Here is a 20,528-nt window from a genome sequence, read left to right on the forward strand (position 1 = left end):
TCCTTTTTAGGAGAGCCTTATTTCTAACCAGACTGTTCGCCTCAAATTTGGCTCCCGGTGACCAGAATTGTTTTTCTCCTTTAGAAAAAGCACACATATCTGCACACCCATATATAATTTTTTTTTTTTTTTGCATTTAAATATAAAAATACTACTCTGATTTGTGTTATAAATGGAGGACCAAGCAATGAGAACTTTTTCTTTTAAGGTAGGGCTGTCCATACCATCCCTTTATGCTGAGTGTTTCTTCAGTTGAGGTCATTTAGTCCCAGGCTAGGGAAGCACACCAGGGTAAGAGAGCATTTTCCTGCCTGATTCCCACACTTTCCTAATTCTCACTTTAATTAGAAAACTGGTTATAACCTTTTAAGAAATGTAACTTCCCACCAAGAGGAAATATCTAACCCAATCACAAAGTGAGCCCAGCACCCCCACCCCCTTCAGCTACCTTGAAGAAGAAAAGGTCCTTTCCCTCCCCTCACAAATACTATGCTCACTGTCTGGATAGCTATGTCTATTGGACAAATATCTGATTAAGTGAAGCAGTGGTGGTGTTTCCCCATCTCCCCTCCCACTAACACACTAGAAATCTTCAGTGATGGGGGGGAAAAGGGGTGTGTGTGACTGAAGGGATTATGAACTTGACCCCTCTAACCTGGCCAAAGAAAGCAGGAGATATTAACTGGGCAGGAGGAATAAAGAAGACCTCGATATTTCACCGTTTGAGTTAAAGCTGTTATGACAATTGAGAGAGGGGCGAAAGTGGGGGCAGGATGAATTAATTGGAAGGGGTTTGATGGCTGCAAGTCTAGTCCACTTAGTTTTTGTACTGGAAGGGGTCATCGCCAGTTTCATTGAGAAGACATATGTGGATGAAGGCTTCTGTCACTGTGAAGGGGTCACCACAGCTGGCAGATGGGAGCCAGTTTTCTCCTCCTGGCCAACAATCCTGGGTAACATGGGTGCTAGTGCTACCTTTGGCCATGCCGGCAGAAAAATTGTTGATGTTGGAAGTTTCATTGAATCCAGTTAGGCACTGTGCATTGTCCCGGCTCCCCTGGGATTGTAGGCCCAGATGTGGTCCTGGTGCCGCTTGCTCAGCCTCTTGATGGACTCCTCAATGTACTTCAGACTGTTCTCCTCTAGCATGGCCTTGGTGCTGCAGTTGGTGTGGCAGCCGGCACCATTCCAGTTCCTACGAATGGGCTTGGATCAAAGGTTGCTATCACTCCAAACTCTTCACACAGTCAGTGCAAGATGAAAGGGGCCACCCAGAGATGATCTCCCATGTTGATTCTTTCACAGGGTCCTATCTGGAATTCCGACTGGGTGGGCATGACCTCTGCATTTGTCCCTGTGATCTTGATGCTGCCTACAAATAAGCCCAGTAGTGAGCCTCCACAATACCCAGCCATAGGCTCTGTCTGCTCCCATGCCATAGTAGTATGAACTTTGGAGCCCAGGGAAGTCACTGGAAGGCCAATCAAAAGGATGCCCATCTGTGCCCATGAGAGTATATTCCTGCTCCATTCCAAGCCAGGGATATTTATTGTTCACTATGTCCATTATTCCTTTACAGGTGTCTTAAATTGGTCTCTGCAGGTTGGTGGTTGTACTTTAAGACTTCATGGAACACCAGCTTGTTGAAGTCCTTGCAGAAAGGTTCCCGAAATATGGCAGCTGGGACAAGATCCATGTTGCTGTTGGAGCCTTCAGACTGTAAAGTACTAGAACCATCAAATTCCACTCAGGCAACTCTTCTATACACTTGGGCTCACTGTCCAGGGTCCGGGTCTTGCATCACAGTCCTTCTCCAGTACCATCAATCCAGATATACATAGTTTGGACTTTATCATCCTGAGGCAGGGACATATACACCTGCTTGATGCATTTGTTCAAGTGGAAACTTGCCAAGGTGGCCCTGGTAGAAGATGTTCTGGGGGGACAGCAGGTGGCAGGGAGGGCAGGCTGTGAGAGCAAGGTTCAGAGAGAATAGAGGAGGCTGGGAGTGCTGCTAAGACGTTCCGTTCTTTTCCCAACCTTGGCTCTCCAGACATTGCCATTTTTGAAGTGTCCAGCTACTTGTTGTGCAGCCTCTTGGGAGACTCTGAGTCTTTTCACTCCTACATCCCTGCCCTGGTGCTTCCCAGGAACCATTCCTCCACCCCCAGCTCTGACTCCTATGTTATCAGACAAGTGTGTCCACAAGCCCTTTTCCTGTTGTCATCAACTGATCCTAGGCTCCATTTCAGTTCCTGGTTCATTGTCACTCATTTTCTTCAACCCTTCTGCTTTTTAAATTCTTGGTGATTTCAAAATCCACACAGAGGACCCTGCCATTACCTTGTCATGCTCCCTGCTGCCTTAACTACTCACTCCCATTCTCACGCCCTAAGTCTTTCCATGGCCCATAAGAGCAAATCTACCCAGATCTCAAGGTCAAGCTCCTACTTTCCAGCTCACTCCACCCACTACCCTACACCACAGCACTTCACCCTTGCCCGGGTCTGCAGTGCCTTCATCTATGGCCTCTTCACTGTTCTTCACCCATCATGCATTTACTTCCCTCCCCACACAGCAAAATGCATTGGGCCTTCCTCCACATCCTCTCTAGCACAAACCCTCATACAATCCTCTCTCTCTCTCTTGCTCTACTTGCCAAAACCACAAGTCTGGTCAAATCCAGCTCTTCACCTGCCCTGAACTTGAATCTGGGTAGCCAAACAAGACTGGAGGAAAATACAAACTATGCTGACTGGTTGTCTTAGCCCTTTTGAGGTGCCATAACTGAACACCATAGACTAAATGACTTATAAAAAACAGAAATTCATCTCTCAGTTCTGGAGGCTGGAAGTCCCAGATCAGGGAGCCAGTCTGATTGGGTTCTGGTGAGGACCTGCTGCTTGGTTCACAGACAGCCATCTTTTGGTGTTTCCTCACATGGCAGAAGGGCCTGAGAGCTATGGGGTCTCTTTTATGAGAGTACTAATGTTACAGGCACCTAAAACACCAGGAAAGGTGTTATTGGATAGCTCCCTGAGTCCGAGGGAGAGGGCTTGTCTTCTGGTATGAATGAATTCAAACGAATGACTCCAGATAATTGCATTGTGTTAAAGCAAATTTATTAAGTAATTTATTAAGAAAGTAAAACATGTAAATTTATTAAAAGAGCAGGGCAAGCAAATCTATCATCCTGCATAAAGCGTAGATGGGCTCTCTTGGCTAATCCTAGGAGCGAGTGGGGTGGTGTGGGGTTTCCGCCTTATATATATTTTTTGGTCTATAGATTTAAAAAATCCTCTGCTGAATATCTTGGTATGGATTAATTTTCAAGATCCCCCTTTACCTTGTGGCTTTCACAGAATTTGTGAGAAGCACCTGGTAATTTTATCTTGCCAAGCCCCGAGACTGCTGGCTTTTCTGTTTAGGGAGTGAAATAAAATTGCCCTTTTCTCCTTTCCCCTTACCCCCTCCTTTCCTGTATTCTCTTGTTAGGAAGGCTTTTAACCATTTGCTCTCAAGTGCCCTTGGTTTGGGGAAGATAATGGCTTGTTATTTACAAGCCAGCTGCAAACTGTCCCAACTGCTTGACCTTGTTTAATTTTCTTGTCTCAGTTTCCCTATTCCTCCTGCCCTGGAATTTTCCTAACTTCTTGCTATCCTGTAACATTAGTACCGCTCACGATGGCTTTATTCTTACGACCTACTCATGTCCCAAAGCCACCTCCTCCAAGTATCATCACATTGGTGATTTAATGTATGAATCTGGGGAAAACCCAAATCTTCAGTTCATAGCACTGGTCTAACTTTACATCTACTAATCTCAAGAGCTTGCTCAGTGCTGCCCAGCAGTTAGACAACCTTTACCTAGTCTGTTAACTCTCAAGCTTACCTGGTGACAGTTGACCACTTCCTTTCCCCATCTTCCAACACTTCTCTGCCATCCTTTCCTTCTATTTCACTGAGCAAATAGAAACAAACAGAAGAGAAATTCCACTTGCCCTGCCATATGTACAAGCTACCAAATCTGTAAGCATAGGCTCTTCATCTTCTCCCATTAGAGGCTCTTCTTCGAGAACAACCCTGGTCATTCTACCTGCTCAACGGCATCCGTCAATTCTCTCTCTCATATGTATCATCAACCTTCTCCCGTCTATCAGATCATTTCCATTACCATATAAACATGTCATCCCTCTCATTAAAAAAAAACACAGTTAATTAAATTAGAACTCTCCACTTTCATTTCTAGTTGCCAGCTACTTCTTCCTTTAAATCAGTTTTATTGAGGTAAAGTTTATATACAATGAAATCTGCTTATTTTAAGTGTAGAATTCAGTGTCTTAAATGTCTATACTCATGTAACCACCATAATTAAATAGCTCTTCATATATCCTATTTTGTTGTGTGTCAGTTCCAGGAAATTTGTCTATTATAGTCAAGTTGTCAAATTTTTGACATAAAGTTGTTAATAATATTTACTGTTATCCTTTTAATGACCATAGGACCTGTAGCAATACCACCATTTTCATTCCTGGTACAGGTAATTTATGTCCCCCCCCCCCAAGCCCTCCTCTCTCTCTAGTAGCTAGAGGATTATTGATTTTATGGCTCTCAAAGAACCAACATTTTGTTTCATTAGTGAGTCTGGCCAGGGGTTTGTCAATTTTATTAATCTTTTCAAAGCAGGAGCTCTTTGTTTTATTAATGTTTTGCATAGTCTTTTTGTTCTCTATTACATTCAATTCTGCTCTAATTTTTATGATTTCCTTTCTTCTGTTGACTTTGGGTTGCTTTTGTTCTTTTTCTAGTTCTTTAAGATGTGATGTTAGGTTGTCTACTTGGGATTTCTCTTGTTTCTTGAGATAGGCCTGCAATGATATAAACTTTCCTCTTATTACTGCTTTTGCTGCATCCCAGGAGTTTTGGTATGTTGTATTCTCATTTATCTCTATATGTCTTTTGATCTCATCTTTTAATTTATTCTTTGACCCAGTCACTTTTTGGTTGCATGTTGTTTAACCTCCATGTACTTGTGGGTTTCTTGACTTCCTTTTTGCAGTTGATTTCTAATTTCAAGGCATCATGGTCAGAGAATATGCTTGGTATAATTTCATCTCCTTGAATTTGTTGATGCTAGTTCTGTGACCCAACATGTGGTCTATTCTTGAGAATGTTCCATGTGCCCTGGAGAAGAATGTATAATCTGATGCTCTGGGATGAAAGGCTCTGTAAACGTCAACTATGTCCATTTAGTCTAGTGTTTCATTTAAGGCAGATGGTTGATCTATCTAGAGCTGTCAATGGAATATTAAGGTTCCCAAGTATGGTTGATCTGTTTCTCCCTTTAGTTCTGTGAGTAGTTAGTTGCTTTATATATTTTGGTGCTCCCTGGTTGGGTGCATATATATTAAGTGTTATGTTTTCTTGATATAGTGTCCCCTTTATTACTATAAAGTGTCCATCTTTGTCTCTTGTTATCTTGAAATCTATTTTGTCAGATATAAGTATGGTTACACCAGCTTTTCTGTGGATGTTATTTGCTTAGAAAATCATTTTCCACCCTTTTACTTTGAATCTACCTTTGTCTTTGCAGCTTAGATGTGTTTCTTGTAGGCAGAATATGGTTGGGTTTTGTGTTTTTGATCTACTTTGCTACTCTGTGCCTCTTTATTGGTGAACTCAGACCATTTACATTTAGGGTAATGATGCATGAAGATTTCCTATAGCCATTTTATCTTTTGTTTTCTGGTGGTGCTGTGCCTCCATTGGTTCTTTTCCTTTGTGTTTCTGTCTGTTGTTTTTGTTTGGTGGTATTTCATACTTTTTTCTGTTTCCTCTTTTTTTAAGCTATGTATCCTGGTTTGGGGATTTCTGTGTGTGGTTACCATTAGGTTTATAAAAAATAAAGTTGCATATACATACAGTAGTTTTTTTGGGTTTTTTTGAGTACATCTTATCTTATCCTCTGCCAGTTCAGATTTTTAATCCCCCCCCCCCATGTTTTTGTTGTCACAAATTATTCCTGTAAGTTTTTTGGTGATCTTACTCATAGTGTTGTGACCTTGTGCTCTTTGTTTCAGGTACAATAACTCCCTTGAGTATTTCCTGCAATGGAGGTTTTCTGGTGACAAAATCCCTCAGCTCCTGTAAGTCTGGGAATGTCTTTATTTCTTCATATTTAACAGATAATTTTGCTGGATATATTATTTGTGGCTGGTAATATCTCTCTTTCAGACATTTGAATATTTGGTTCCACACTCTTCTGGCTTATAGAGTTTCTATTGAGAAGTCGGATGATATTCTTATGGGTTTTCCTTTGCAGGTCACTACCTTCTTTTCCATGGTTGCTTTGAGAATTTTTTCATAGTCATTGATTTTTGACAGTTTTAATACAATGGTGCCTTAGAGAGGGCCTCTTTGGATTGAAGTAACTAGGTGTTCTGTTTGCTTCTTGAATTTGAGAATCTAGTTATTTCTATAAGTTTGGGAAGTTCTCATCTACTATTTGTTTGAATAGATTCTCGGTTCCCTCCTCCTCTTCTTCTTCTGGAATGCCTATTATTCTAATATTGCCTTTTCTGATGGAGTCAGATAGTTCTCGTAGAGCTCTTTCATTTTTCTTTATGCTCGGGTCTCTCTCTTCTTCTCTCTGCACCATCTCTAGATTCCTGTCTCTGATATCACTATTTCTTTCCTCCATTTGGTTGGGTCTGTTTTTTATGCTCAGTAGTTCACTCTAATCTCAACTGATTGCTTCATTTCCAGGATTTCTGATTGGTTCTTTTTTAAAGTTTCAGTCTCTTTGGTAAAGTATTCGTTTTGTTCATTGATTTGTTTTCTGAGTGCACTGAGTTGCCAGTCTGTATTTTCTCACATCTTGTTGAGTATTTTCAGAACTGCGATCTTGAAATCACTGTCATTTATATCACATATTTCTATGTATTCCAGCTTGCTTTCTGGGGATTTTTAATTTTCTTTCTGATCATCCTTGTTACCATGGTTATTCATGGTATTTGCTGCTCTCCTTTGTCTAGGCATGTATATATGCCTATATTAAAGGTGTTTTATAGCAGCTTTCTCTGAAGATGTCTTTCTACTATTTTCCAGTAGATGGCGCTGAATCAGAATATTTTTTTTTACCTCTGTGATCTCCCAGACTTGACCTCCATGGAGCTTCTGTAAGACAATACAGCCATGCTGCTTGGGGGTGGGGTTTGTTTGGGGGTATGGTGACCCTGGACCTCCATGGGGTCCTGCCCCAAGCACCCCACCAGGGGATCAGTCACAGAGGGAAACAATGGTTCTGTTGCAATAGCTCTTGGTTTACTGATAACGTGCTCTTCCACCTGACACTGAGGGCAATGGGAGGCACGTTTTGGAGTCCAAGGGACAGCAGTGCTTTGTGGTTCCATTTCTTTGTCTGAAACACCACCACCTGATAGTGGACAGCCACACAGCAGAACTCCATGCTCTGTAAGGCATCTGCTGGCTCAGTTACTATTTGCTCTATTCACTCTGCTGGGCTGCTCTTGCAGCTCTCTGTTTCTTCTGGCCAAAGGAAGTGCCAGCTACCACCAGCTTCCTTCCCAATCCAGGCCGAGGTTCAAACTCCAGGCTGCAGGGCTGTATCTATGGCTGCTGTCTGAGTTTTCCTCTCTTCTCACCTCCCCGCTTATTCCTGGTTGCCCACCTTTAGATGTTTCAATGCGGGGGTCTCTCATGCATGCCTTTATATTGAGTAGGGAATTCTTTGTTGAATTATAGTTGGTTAATTTGTTGAAATTTCAGGGGGAAAGGCCAAGAGGATCTCTCATGCTGCCATTCCTCTGATGTCACTTCTGTGTGATTTCAATTCTTTTAAATGTATTGAAACTTGCTTCATGGCCTTGTACTGGGTCTTTTCTGGTGAAAATTCCATATGCTTTTGACTAGAATGTGCAGGGATAATGGAATCAGATTTAGAAGGGAACTTAGATGTTAACTAATTCATCTTTACGTCCAATGAATGACTCTTCTTTGCCATTTCCCTACAAGGGAGAGCATTTGTGCTTTCTGGTACCCTATGCTTGGACACTTCCTATGATAGAAGACTCACTACTCAAAATTAGCTACTTCCATTTTTGCATAGTTCTGAGCCAAACTGAATCAAATTCTGCCTACTTGCACATATTATTTCCCTGTCTCATTCTTGTGTTGGATCAGAAAACGGGGCACATGTATGACTATGTATGATGGCTTAGCATATTATGTGTTAACTTGACAGAGCTATGAGGTAACCATACATATATATTTTTTAAATTTAAAAATGTTTAAGTTTTAGCCTGGTCGGGCATGGCTCAGAGGTTGAGCATTAATGTAAGATCCAGGAAATCACAGTTTGATATCCAGTCAGGACACATGCCTGGGTTGTGGGCTCCATTCCCCAGTCGGGGGTGTGCAGCAGGCAGCCGATCAATGCTGACTCTCTCATCATTGATGTTTCAACTTTCTCCCTCTCCCTTCCTCTCTCTGAATCAATATATATTTTTTAAAAAGAAAGAAAACTAGTTTGATTGAATTCAGTTGTTTCTCTAAAAGAAAAAAATTAATTTTTAAATTGCAGTTTACATTCAATGTTATTTTATATTAGTTTCAGGTGTATAGTGTTTAGACAATCATATACTTTATAAAGTGGTCCCCTCATTTCCTGTACCCACTGGGCACCATAGTTATTACAACATTATTGACTATATTCCCTATGCTGTACATTACATCCCTATGATGATTTTGTTACTACCAATCACTACTTTATCCATTCACCTTTTTCACCAATTTCCCCAACTGCCTTCCCCTCTGGCAACCACCAATCTGTTCTCAGTATCTATAAGTTTGTTTCTGTTGTGTGTGTGTGTTTTTTTTGGTGTCATTTATATTGTTCTTTAGATTCCACATATAAATGAAATCATATAGTATTTATCTTTCTCTTACTGACTTATTTCACTTAGCATAATATCCTTTAGGTCCATCTATGTTCTCAGAAATAGATTTTATTCACTTTTTATGGCTGAGTAATATTCCATGTATATATATGTACCATCACTTTTTTATCTACTCACCTACTGATGAGCACTTGGTTGCTTCCACATCTTGGCTATTATAAATAATGCTTCATTGAACATAGGGATGTATATATTCTTTTGAATTAGTGTCTTGGGTCTCTTTGGATATATACCCAGAAGTGAAATTGCTGGGTGATAAGGCAGTTTTGTTTCTAATTTTTTGAGAAACCTCCAGAATGTTTTCCACAGTGACTGCACCAGTGTGCATCCCACCAGGAGTGTACTAGAGTTCCCTTTTCTCAACATCCTTGCCAGCACTTGTTATTTGTTGATTGATTGATGGTAGCCATTCTGGCAGATGTGAGGTGAATACCACATTGTAGTTTTATTTTGCATCTCTCTGATCCATCTCTGACTAGTTACCTTGAATGTTTTTTCATATGTCTCTTGGTCATCTGTAGGTCCTCTTTGGAGAAGTGTCTGTTCAGGTCCTTTGCCTATTAATTAATTGAATTGTTTGCTTCCTGGTGTTCAGTTCTATGAGTTCTTTATATATTTTGGAAATTAACCCGTTGTCAGGTGTGTCATTGTGAATATGTTCTCCCATAGAGTGAATTGCTTTTTCATTTTGTTGATGGTTTCTTTTGCTGTGCAGAAAATTTTTAGTTTGATGTAGTCCCAGTTGTTTATTTTCTCTTGTCCTATGGGATCTATTGGCAAAAATACTGCTATGTGAGGTGTCTGAGATTTTACTGCCTATGCTTTCTTCTAGGGTTTTTATGGTTTTGTGACTTACATTTAAGTCTTTTATTTTGAATTTATTCTTGTGCAATGGTGTAAATTGGTGGTCTAGTTTCACTTTTTTTTGCATGTACCTGTCAAATTTTCCCAACACCATTTATTGAAGAGACTGTCTTTACTCCACTGTATGTTCTTGGCTCCTTTGTCAAATATTAATTAACCGTAATGGTGTGGGTCAATTTCTAGGTTTTCTTTTCTGTTCCATTGACCTATATGCCTGTTCTTGTGCCAGTATCAGGCTGTTTTGATTACTGTGGCTTTGTAGTTTGACATCTGGTGTTGTGATACCTTCAACTTTGTCATTTTTCAAGATTGCTATCTATTTGGGGTCTTTTTTTGTTCCACATAAATTTTTGGAGTATTTGTTCTAGATCTTTGAAATATGCCATTGGCATTTTAATAGGGATTGCACTGAATCTACAGATTTCTTTGGGTAGTATGGACATTTTAATGATGTTAATTTTTCCAATCCACAAACATGGTAAATGCTTCCACTTATTTGTATCTCCTATTTCTTTTTTCAGTGTTCTATAGTTGTCTGAGTACAGGTCTTTTACCTCCTTGGTTAAGTTTATTCCTGGGTATCTTTTTTGTTGTTGTTGCAATGGTAAATGGGATTGTTTTGTTAGTTTCTCTTTATGAGAGTTCATTATTGGTGTATAAAAATGCCATCAACTTGTGGATGTTAATTTTGTATCCTGTTACTTTGTCAAGTTCACTTATTAAATCTAGTATTTTTTTAAATGATAGCAAAAGTTTATTGAAGGAGAGGCAAAAGCTCCCGCTGCAGCAAGAGGGGTCCCGAACAGGTAGCCCTAAATCTAGTATTTTTTGTGTGGAGTCTTTAGGGTTTTCTATGTACAATATGTCATCTGTGAATAATGAGTTTTACTTCCTCCTTTCCAATTTAGATGGCTTTTATTTTTCCTTCTTGTCTGATCACAGTGGTTAGGACTTCCAGCACTATGTTGAATAAGAGTGGCAAAAGTAAACACCTCTGTCCTGTTCCAAATCTTAAGGGAAAAACTTTATTTTTGCCCATTGAGTATGATGTTGGCTCTAGGTTTGTCATCCATCACTTTTATTATATTGAGGTATGGCTCTTCTACTCCCACTTTGCTGAAAGTTCTTATCATAAATGGGTGCTAGATTTTGTTCAATGCTTTTTCTGCATCTATTGATATGGTCATATGAATTTTATCTTTCATTTTGATTATGTGATGTGTCACATACATTGATTTGCAAATATTGTGCCAGCCTTGCAGCCCCAGAATAAATCCCACTTGGTTCTGGTATATAACCTTTTTCATGTATTGCTGGATATAATTTGCTAATATTTTGTTGAGGATTTTAGTGTCCATGTTCATCAGGGATATTGCATGCAACTTTCTTTCTTTGTTGTGTCTTTATCTGATTTTGGAATGAGGATAATGCTGGCCTTGTAAAAAGAGCTTAGAAATATTCCTTCCTCTTGAATTTTCTGGAATAGTTTGAGGATGATAGGTTTTAGTTCTTTGAATGTTTGGTAAAATTCACCTGTGAAGCCATCTGATCCAGGACTTTTGTTTTCTGGGAGTTGTTTGATTACTGCTTCAATTTCATTAGTTGTTACTGGTTGATTCTGGTTTTCTGATTCTTTCTAATTCCATTTCAAAAGATTGTATGTTTCTAGTAATTTGTCAATTTCACCCAGGTTGTACAATTTGTTGGCATATAGTTGTTTTCTTCTTTTACAGTGCTCTTCTTTTTCTATGATGTCAGTTGTTACTTCACCTCTTTCATTTCTTATTTCATTTATTTGGGTTATCTCTCCTTGTTTCTTGATGAGTCTGGCTAGAGGTTCACCAGTTTTATCTTTTCAAAGAAGCAGCTCTTGGTTTCATTAATCTTTTGTATTGTTTTTTAGTCTCTAGGTAATTTATTTCCACTCTGATCTTTATTATTTTCTTTCTTCTACTTCCTCTGGGCTTTTATTATTGTTGACTTTCTAGGTCTTTTAGTTGTAGGGTTATATTATTTATTTGATATTTTTCTTGTTTCTTGAGGTAGGCCTGTAGTGCTGTGAACTTCTAAGGAATGCTTTTGCTGTGTCCCATAGATTTTTGGTTGCTGTGTGTTCATTTTCACTTGTTTCCAGGAAATTTTTTATTTCTTCCTTAATCTCTTTAGTAACCCAGTCTTTGTTTAATAACATGTTGTTCAGCCTCCATGTGTTTGAATGTTTTTGAGATTTTTTATTGTAGTTGATTTCTAGTTTCATGCCATTGTTCTCCAAGAAGATGCTTGATTATGATTTCAATCTTCTTGAACTTGTAGAGATTTAGTTTGTGTCCTAAGATGTGGTGTATCTTTGAGAATGTCTCATGTGCACTTGAAAAGAATGTATATTCTGCAGCTTTGGGGTGTAATGTTCTGCAAATATCAATTAAATCCATCTGATATTATTTGTTGTTAAAGGTCACTGTTTCCTTGTTGATTTTTTTTGTCTGGAGGATCTATCCAATGATGCTGGTGGGGTGTTAAAGTCCCCTACAATTACTGCATTACTGTCAACCTCTCCCTTAAAATCCTTCAAGAGGTTTTTTAAAATATATTTTGGTGTTCCTACATTGGGTGAATATATGCTTACCAGGGTTATATCCTCATGTTGGATCAATTCTTTTAGTATTATGTAGTGATCTTGTCTTTTGTTATGGCCTTTGTTTTGAAGTCGATTTTGTCAGATATAAGTATTTCTACCACAGCTTTCTTTTCATTTCCATTTGCATGGAAAAAGTTTTCCCATTCCTTTACTTCTATCCTATGTGAGTCTTTTGTTTTGAGGTGGGTCTCTTGTAGACAGCATATATATGGATCATGTTTTCTTATCCATTCAGCTATTCTATTTCTTTTTTTGTTAAAATTATCTTTATTGTTGAAAGTATTTCAGATTTCCCCTTTCCCTCCTGCCCCCCACTGACCCCTTCCACACTGCTCCTGCCACTTCGACCCCTGGCCTTCACCACACTATTTTCTGTGTTCACTTGTTATGCATATATGCATATAAATTCTTTGGTTAATATCTTCCCATATCCTCTCCCCGTTTCCCTCTGAGATTCATCAGTCTGTTCCATGCTTCCACATTTCTGGATGTATTTTGTTCATAAGTTTATTTTGTTCATTAGATCCTACATATAAGTGAGATCATGTTATATTTGTTTTTCTCTGACTGGCTTATTTCTCTTAGTGTAATACTCTCCAGGTCTTTCCATGCTGCTTCAAAGGGTAAGAGATCCTTCTTTTTTATGGCTACATAGTATTCCATTGTGTAAATGTATCACAGGTTTTTTATCCACTCATCTACTGATGGGCACAGGGGTTATTTTCAAATCTTAGCTACTGTAAATTGCACTGCTATGGACATAGGGGTGTGTATATTCTTTGTGATTGCTGTTTCAGAGGTCGTAGGATATATTCCTGGAAGTCAGATTACTGGGTCAAATGACAGTTCCATTCATAATTTTTTGAGGAAACTCACTAATATTTTCCACAGTGGCAGCACCAGTTTGGATTCCCCCTAGCTGTTAAGAGCCGGTGACGTGTCTGGACATGGTCCACGCCACCTGAGGGTCTGGAGTCAGGGACTCGACCCTCCCCACAATTACCCTTGATATTGAGAGCCCACTACTTGTCTGCACATGGTCCACGTAGCCTGAGGGCCTGGAGCCAAGGACTCAACCCTCCCCACAAGTTCCTGTGAGGAGCTGAAATAAAGATAATTACCAAGATCTGGGCTCATGCAGGAGGCAGGATGTTTACTCTGAAAGTGTGTTTGTGCAGCCTTGAAAGAACTACTTTGTAGCACCCTCACCTCATTACCAGTTGTTTGTTACTCACTATATAATAAAGGCATTGAAACCATTTGGGGCTGCACCTCATTGGAGGGCAGTCCTCCTGATCCCATAACTTTGTTTGTTTCATTCCCACCCCTCAAACTCAGGCTTGTTTGTCTTTCAGGCTGGTTCCTGACACCTAGCAGTGTACTAGGGTTCCCTTTTCTCCACATCCTCGCCAGAACTTGTCAATTCTTGATTTGTTGATGGTAGCCTTTCTAGCAGGTGTGAAGGGGTACCTCACTGTCATTTTAATTTGCATCTCTCTGATGATTAGTGATGTTGAGCATTTTTTCATGTCTCTTGGCTATCTGTATGTCCTTTTTGGAGAATTGTCTGTTTAGGTCCTTTGCCCAATTTTTGCTTTTATTGTTAGTCTTGCTTTTGTTAAGTTTTATGAGTTCTTTATATATTTTTGAAATTAGCCCCTTATCAGATGTGTTATTGACAAATATGTTCTCCCATATAGTGGGATCCCTTTCATTTTGTTGATGGTGTCTTTCACTGTGCAGAAACTTTTCATTTTGATGTAGTACCATTTGTTCATTTTTTCCTTTGTTTTCCTTGTGCTAGGACCTGTGTCAGCAAACATATTGCTATGAAAGACATCTGAGATTTTGCTGCCCCTGGTTTCTTCTATGAATTTTATGGTTTCACAACTTACATTTAAGTCCCTTATTCATTTTGAGTAAATTTTTGTGTATGGTGTAAGTTGGTGGTCTAGTTTCATTTTTTTGCATGGACCTGTCTAATTTACCCAACACCTTTTATTAAAGACATTTTCTTTACTCCATTGTATGCTCTTGCCTCCTTTGTTAAATATTAATTGTAACGGCTTTGGTTGATTTCTGGGTTCTCTGTTCTGTTCCATTGATGTATATGCCTGCTCTTGTGCCAGTACCAGACTGTACTGATTAAAATGGCTTTGTAGTATGATTTGATATCTGGCATTGTGATACCTCCTACTTTGTTCTTCTTTCTCAAGATTGCTATGGCTATTTCGGGTCTTTTTTGTTGTTTTGTTCAGTATAAGTTTTTGGAGTATTTGTTTCAGATCTGTGAAATATGCCATTGCTATTTTAACAGAAATTAAGTTGAATCCATAGTACTACTATGGTAGTACAGATATTTTAATGATGTCACTACTTCCAATCCATGAACATGGTATGTTGTTCCACTTGTGTGTATACTCCACTATTTCTTTTTACAATGTCTTATAGTTTTCTGAGTACAGGTCTTTTTTTTCTTGCTTTTTTTTAGATTTATTATTTTTAAATTTACCTTTATTGTTGAAAGTATAACAGTTGTCCCATTTTTGCTCCCCAACTGACCCCCTCCACCTCGCTCCCACCCCCTCCCCAGGCGTTCACCCCGTTATTGACTGTGTCCATGGGTTATGCATATATGCATATAACTTCTTTGGTTAATCTCCTCCCACCCTCCACTCCCCTTCCCTCTTCCCTCTGAAATATGATCATCTGTTGCTTGTGTCAGTGTCTCTGGATCCATTTAGTTTGTCAGGTTTTTTGTTCATTAGCTTCTTCTTAAAGAAGGCCCTTCAACATTTCATGTAGTACTGGCCTGATGGTGATGAAGTCCTTTAGCTTTTCCTTGTCTGAGAAGCTCTTTATCTGACCTTCAATTCTAAATGATAGGTTTGCTGGGTAATCTTGGTTGTAGGTTCTTGCTTTTCATCACTTTGAATATTTCTTGCCACTTCCTTCTGGCTTGCAAGGTTTCTGTTGCAAAATCAGCTGACAGTTGTATGGGTGCTTCCTTGTAGGTAACTAACTGCATTTCTCTTGCTGCTTTTAAGATTCTCTCTTTATCTTTAACATTAGGCATTTTAATTATGATGTGTCTTGCTGTGGGCCTCTTTGGGTTCCTCTTGTTTGGGACCCTCTGTGCTTCCTGAACTTGTAAGTCTATTTCTTTCCCCAGGTTGGAGAAGTTTTCTGTCATTATTTTTTCAAACAGATTTTCAATTTCTTGCTCTCTTTCTTCTCCTTCTGGCATCACAATAATACGAATGTTGGGCCTCTTGAAGTTGTCCCAGAGACTCCTTATACTATCTTCATATTTCTGGATTCTTTTTTTTTTCTTATAAACATATCTTTATTGATTTCAGAGAGAGGAAAGGAAGGGGGAGAGAGAGATAGAAAGAGCAATGATGAGAGAGTCATTGATCGGCTGCCTAGCCTGCAACCCGGGCATGTGCCCTGACCAGGAATCGAACCCCATTCACCTGGATCCTAGGTTGATTCTCAACCACTGTGCCACGCCTGGCCGGGCTGGATTCCTTTTTCTTTTTGCTCTTCTGGCTGGGTGTTTTTTGTTTCCTCACATTCCAAATTGCTGATGTGATTATCAGCGTCCTCTACTCTTCTGTTGATTCCCTGTAAATTATTGTTCATTTCAGTTCATGTTGCCTTCATTTCTCACAGGTATTTTATTTGGTCATTGATGGTCTCACTTCTTTTCATAATAGTCTTACTAATATCTTTGAGCAGTCGTATAGCCAAAATTCTGAACTCTGTATCTGGTTAACATGCTTGGTTCTATTTCATTTAGATCCTTTTCTGGAGTTTTCTTCTGTTCTTTCCTTTGTGACATGTTTCTTTACCTCCACATTTTGGCTGCTCACAGGTGTTTGTTTCTATGTATTAAGTAGAGCCGCTATGTCTCCTGGAATTTGTAGAGTGGCTTTGTGTAATAGGTGTTCTGTAGGGTCCAGCAGCTCAGCCTCCCCAGTCACCTGAGCTTGGCCTTCTAGGTGCTCCCCTGTGTGGGCTGTGTGCTCTGACCTGTTGTAGTTGAGCCTTGGTTGCTGTTGGCATCACTGGGAGGAATTGACCCCCAGGCCAATCAGCTGTGGGGATCAGCTGCAACTACAGCCAAAGAGCTGCTATGCTGGAGACACCCCTAAGGAGCAGGATTTACTTCAGTGGAGCTTTGGTGTTCACCAAGTGTGTCCCTTGAGGGTGTCACTCATGGATGTGATAGGGTTGTAATCCCACGTGGTCGAGTCTGACCACCAGGTGCACTGTCTTTGGGGTTCACCAAAGGTGCAAAGTCAGCCTCTGCCAGTGCCTTGCCCAGGGCCACCCAGCATGAGCTACACAGCAAACTGTAGTTGGCTGCTACTTGTGCTGGGCTTGTAGGTGTCCAGGAAAGGCCAAGCTGTAAACCAATTCAGGCTCCCACTAGTGCCAGGCCTGGGGCCACTTGTCAAAATGTACGGGGCACGCTTCTGCTTGTTTGAGAGATTTTAATAAAGTCCTAAGCATAAGGCTTGAGAGGCCACTTATATAGAAAAGCCACTGGAAATGGTTTGGGTGAGCTTGCAGGTAGGGAGGAGTGGGGTCTCCGGGAATCACCAGGGCGGGACAAAGGTGTGTCAGGTGCTGTTGATTCAAATATGGCAACTGTGTGTTGGTTCTGTGGGGGGAGGACTTGCCAGAGGAGTAATGGCCTCTGCCAGCTCTTCTGTCTGGGGGAAAGCTGCCCCTCCACCTCTTGCCTTAATTTCAGGCAAGTTAGTTCCTCCCCAAATGTCCCAGGTTTCTTTCAAGCTGCTACCTGGCGCTGGAGCTGAGGGGGAGGGTGTCTGAGTCCGTGGACACTCCCTTTAAGAGAAACTGCCTGGGATTCCCCACATCCTCCGTGCCCTGCATCAACAGTCCCCACTGGTTTTTACAGCCTAAAGTTGTGGGGCCTTCTCTTCCTAGCCCTGGAGTCCTGGGCTGGGAGCCTGATATAGGGCTGGGACCTCTCACTCCTTCAGGAAATTTTCACCACTGAGATATCCCTCCCGGGTTTAAACCACCGCACCACATGTGGACCCACAGCTTTCTCAGGGACTCAGACCCAATCCGCCTGCACCTCTGCCTCTCCTACTGGTGTCAATGCTTCATCAGTTTCCTGGTTGTAGGACTTCTGTTCAGCTAGATTTCAGGAGGTTCTGAGTGATGGTTGTTCTGTATTTTAGTTGTAGTTTTGATGTGGTTGTTGGAGGCGATGGGTACAGATGTGACCTATGCTGCCATCTTGTTTCTCTGTTCATTTTGAATGTTTGGTGAAACTCGCCTGTGAAGCCATCTGATCCAGGACTTTATTTTCTGGTAGTTTTTGATTACTGCTTAAATTTCATTACTTATTATTAGTCCATTCAAGTTTTCTGATACTTCCTGACTCAGTTTTGGAAGATTTTATGTTTCTAGGAATTTGTCCATTTTACCCAGGCTGTCCAATTTGCCAGCATATACTTGTTTGTAATATATTCTTACAAACCATTGCATTTCTTTGGTGTCAGTTGTTACTTCACCTATTTCATTTCTGATTTGTTTCCTCTCTGTTTCTTGATGAGTCTGGGTAGAAGTTCATCAATCTTGTTTATAACATTGGAGCTAGGTAGTATAAAAAAAAATTATGCCTCCCTTTGCTACCAAATCTCTCTCTATAGAGGATGAAAAGTTTAGGTTTTTTTCTCCCTGAAGTCAATAGGTAATACAGTATCTATTCATAGTGTATCAAGAGTGCATACTCTGGCAAGAAACTTTACTCTGGGTTTGTCAAAGAAAGGGCTGTCTGCCTCTGAAGTGCTAATGCCTGGTCTCCAAGAACTCTTATCTAGCCATCTCTTGAAATGCAGATTTCTGAAAGAAACTATCTTAGTCATCTGTTTAACTTAGTTCACCTGTGGTTTGCCAAATCAGCAAGTTTTACTATATACCTGTGCCCATACAAGTATGTCTCTTAAAGTGTAAGTGTGCTTGCCAGTAAAGGGCATATGTGTCTGAAAGTTATGAAGTATGTTTGCCAATCTAGAAAATGCTAATTGCTTGCTTTTTAGCTTTTTATCCCTAACTGATCCCTCCAAATTTTGGCAGTTCTTAATGAATGAGTCATGGCAATATGTGTCTTTGCATAAATTCAATAAGACCAGTCTTCACTTGTGTTCTTATTAACCAAGACTTTGACTGGAATGCTATGTCTAAGAGCAAGATACCTGGGCTCTAGATGTCATCAGAAACCCTTAAAGAATCAGGATTGACTTCCAAAGCCAATCAAAGCCCACTGCAGAAATGGCCTGATACCTTGCCTGGTCACATGGTTCATAGCAGTCCTTACAGGTGAGAAACGAAGGTTGCTTTCCTGAAAGACTGTAAAGGAAAGAATCTCAAGATACTGTGGGAATCTCAAGGACTTGAGGAATTGACTCAAACCTACTGGTATTGCAGGCAAAGCCTGATGACAACTGTGGCTTGACTTCTTTTCCCTAAGGAGCTGACTGCTCACTGAAACTCAATCTAAAGATTTCTTGTAAAAATTCCAGCAAAGTAAATTTGAAAGAGCCTGTATAATCTATTTGATCAGTTGTTATTCTTGTGTTTATGCAAATAATTAAGCCAAACTAAAACTGGACTTAATACACACAAATAGTCAACTTTTAAAACCAAGTTCTACATATGAAGGGCCTGAAAGATGACATAGTCTCAATTAATAAGGGCAAATGAATTAAACTGCTCTATTCAGTTAATTTTAAAAGTTTTCTGAGTTTCCTATTAACAAGTCAAAATTATTAATCTCATTCCTTTTATCAGTGACCACTACTACATATTAACTGTTTTATTGGTTTTAACTCATATATACAGCATTAAATACTTTTCCTGAAAGTTAACCCAAATCTCAATCAGTTCCTCTGTATTCCAGTTCTACCAAACCTATTATTTGCTGAGACATTCCAACCCACTAAAATCTTCTTAGAGGGAACTAAAAATCACCTTTAAACAGAGTTTAACTACTAATTAAATGAATTGGTGCTGACATATAAGACAAGTTTCATTGTACACACTCTGGATGCACAGAGATATGGCCATAACTCTCAGCAATCCCTAAATATTTAACCACCACAACAAAAATCACTACTTTATTTCAGGACCGGCTTACACTAAACTTAGCTAGCAATTTGTTTTTTCTCCTTATTTTTTACTTGCTTTATTGAAAATACATAGTAAATAGCACAACATATTTACAGAATTGCCCAATTTGCATATAATAAACACTGGAAATTAAAGCTGAAATTACATAGACAATCTCTTGATGCTTATAAATCACATGATCTGTCTCGAGATTGATGATTATACAGATACCATGCAAACTGATCCAAGTTTGATGAAATGGTTTTGAACATGGGTAATCAGAAGCCTAAACAAGAACACATATTGACATTGCCTGATATTGAATAAAGTTGAGCCTTGAATAACACAAGTATGAATTGAGTGGGTCCACTTATATTGGGATTTTCTTTTCATTTTTTCTTAAATTTATCTTTATTATTGAAAGTATAAAAGATATTTTCTGTCTTTTTCCACCATTGATCCCCTGCACCCTGCATCTGCTCCCCCCCCCGCACCCCCCCGGGGCCTTCCTCACACTATTGTGTCCATGGGTAATGCATATATGCATATAAGTTCTTCGATTAATCTCTTCTCAGCCACTCCCCTACTCCCACCTTTCCACTGAGATTCATCAGTCTGTTCCACGCTTCTGTGTCTCTGGATCTATTTTGTTCCTCAGTCTATTTTATTAGATTTCACATATGAGTGAGATCAGGTAAAACTGAATCAGGAAGAATCAGAAAACATGAATAGGCTAGTAACAACTGATGAAATTGAAGCAGCAATTAAAAAAATCTCAGCAAACAAAGCCCTGGTCAGGATGGCTTCACAGGGCAGCTTTCTAATTCTTTAAGTAATAGGGCTAGAGAATTTAGTAAAAATTTTCTTGCTTTTTGAAGTAGGCCTGCAGTGCTATG

General features: G+C 39.8%; 1 long non-coding RNA gene and 1 pseudogene across 2 annotated transcripts in view; both read right to left on the bottom strand.

Moving 5' to 3' along the window:
* The window catches only part of LOC308553233, a 60,763-nt gene that overhangs the window by 14,273 nt on the left and 25,962 nt on the right, over positions 1 to 20,528 (bottom strand). The gene's annotated exons all lie outside the window — the stretch shown is intronic.
* On the bottom strand, positions 818 to 2,351 carry LOC308553555 (glutamine synthetase pseudogene; annotated as a pseudogene). Its single transcript has 2 exons — positions 2,344 to 2,351; positions 818 to 1,936 (listed from the first exon to the last, which is right to left on the bottom strand). The product of its transcript is annotated as a glutamine synthetase pseudogene (transcript).

This window comes from Miniopterus schreibersii, assembly GCF_964146895.1.
Source record: "Miniopterus schreibersii genome assembly, chromosome: 2".
Lineage (NCBI taxonomy): Eukaryota > Metazoa > Chordata > Mammalia > Chiroptera > Miniopteridae > Miniopterus > Miniopterus schreibersii.